The following is a 2160-nucleotide window of genomic DNA, read 5'->3' as shown; positions in this document are numbered from 1 at the left end:
CTGACTGCATGCCATATTGGTTTTATAATTCCTAAATCTAATGTCTCTACAGGGGACCCTAATTCCATGTAATGTGTATAAAACAAGGAGATAAAAGTCACTTATTATTAAGAATGGAGGTTCAAGGACCTATTGTGAAGCTTTACACTTATCGATGGAACTCTAAAACTAGGTTATTTTAAAAAGTCATTTCTTGATGAAGCATTAATCAAAAATAAAAAACGTTCAGGAGGCTAAAATACTTCACAAACACATATCCATTTGATGCATTTTAAAAATATGAACTAATGAAATGTAAATTGTATTATGGGGTATAATTTATAATTTTATGATGAAACTGGCTCAGTGTTGAGAGTACTCTAAGTTCTTAAAGTAACAACTTGTGTGTTTTAAAGAATAATTTTTGACTAGCACGCATAAAAGTCTGAGTAACAGATGCTAGAATGTCAATGTATTCATTTTCTATTAGAACTAGAGCAATGATATCAGACTAGATTGTAATACAGTAGTGCCTCTTATCTGCGCGGGCTACATTCCTAGACCTCTCGGGGATGCCTCAAACCATGGATAGTATCAAGTCTTTGATGTACAATGCTTTCCCCCTATACTTACATACCTTTAACAAAGTTTAATTTGTAAATTAGGCAATTTCACAGATAGAAAATGTGTTCTTTCCATAGACATTGGCAACGTCAGCATATGTTGTTTTTTTTCCTTATTGAGAACTTTTATTTTTTTCACCTAGGGGAGCACTTTTCACTTCTCTTTGGCACATCTGAATTGTGAGCATCACTATTCTTGCACTTTGAGACCATTATTAAGTAAGAATTACTTGAATACAAGCCCTGTGATACCATGAAAGTCCATCTGACTACTACCTAATGACGGGGAAATTTATACTGCATGGCTATGCCAGAGAAAGGGATGATTCATGTCCTGGGTGAGACAGAGTGAGAAGGTGCAAGATTTTATCATCTATTCCAAACTGTGCAATTTAAAACTTACAAATTGTTGGCCCTGCCTGGGTGGCTCAGTTGATTGAAGTGCCTTCCCAATACTCCAAGGTTGCAGGTTTTATCCCTGGTGAGAACACATAGAAGAATTAACCAATGAATGCATAAATAAATGAAATAACAAATCAATGTTTCTCTCTCGCTTTCTCTCTCTCTCAATCCCTTCCTTTCCCTCTCTCATCAATAAATTAATTTAAACTATGAATTGTTTATTTCTGGATTTAAAAAAAAGATTTAATTTATTGGGGTGACATTGGTTAATAAAATTATATAGGTTTCAGGTGTACAATTCTATAATACACCATCTGTATATTGTATTGTGTGTTCACCACTCCAAGTCAAGGCTCTTGACAGTCATCTTTAAGTCATAAACAGAGGCCTGTATCAGATCTTCCATCAACATTTTCCCCACATTTATCCTCTTCTATCTTACCCCTGGAATTTTTTACTTTAATATTTTCAGACCGGTTGACAGTGGGTAACTGAAACCCTGGAAATTGAAACTTCAAATAAGTAGGGGAGAGGGAGGAAGGTGGTGGATATTGTATTCTAGTTTTGTATTCTCTCTATAATCAAACTATACAAAGAACTCAATCATAATCATGAAGAAGTTATTTTGGAGTAGAATTTGAACAAAAGGAGTTAAATGAATGGCATATAGAATTGCCTTATTCTAAGGTGGCTTAACCTTCCCCCTCATGCTGGGGTCCAGCCCCAGCAGGTCCAGGGGTCCCCAAAGGTGTGGACGGAGTCGGCGAAGAAGGAATGACACGGAGACAGCGTTCAGTTGATCAGCAGCCTTGCCAGGATCTCTAGCCACAATCTCCAGCCAAGTTCTGTGTCCATGTTTTCTTGCTAGGTTCTCCAGCCACGTTCTCCAGGTTCTCCAGCCAGGTTCTGTAGCCATGTTCTCTCACTAGGTTCTCCAGCCAGGTTCGGTTTAGGTTCTCCAGCCAGGTTCGGTCGCCAGGTTCTATAGCCGGGTTCGTCAGCCAGGTTCTGTAGCTGGGTTCTTCAGCCAGGTTCTGTCTAGGTTCTCCAACCAAGTTCTGTAGCCAGGTTCTGTCCAGGATCTTTTGCCATGTTCTCTCCAGCGAAGTTCTTCTGTCTCTAGGTTCTGTGTAGGTTCTGTCTTCTAAGTTCTGTG

The sequence above is a fragment of the Myotis davidii genome, unplaced genomic scaffold, assembly GCF_000327345.1.
Source record: "Myotis davidii unplaced genomic scaffold, ASM32734v1 scaffold276, whole genome shotgun sequence".
Classification (NCBI taxonomy): domain Eukaryota; kingdom Metazoa; phylum Chordata; class Mammalia; order Chiroptera; family Vespertilionidae; genus Myotis; species Myotis davidii.
Note: the sequence above shows the minus strand (reverse complement) of the source record.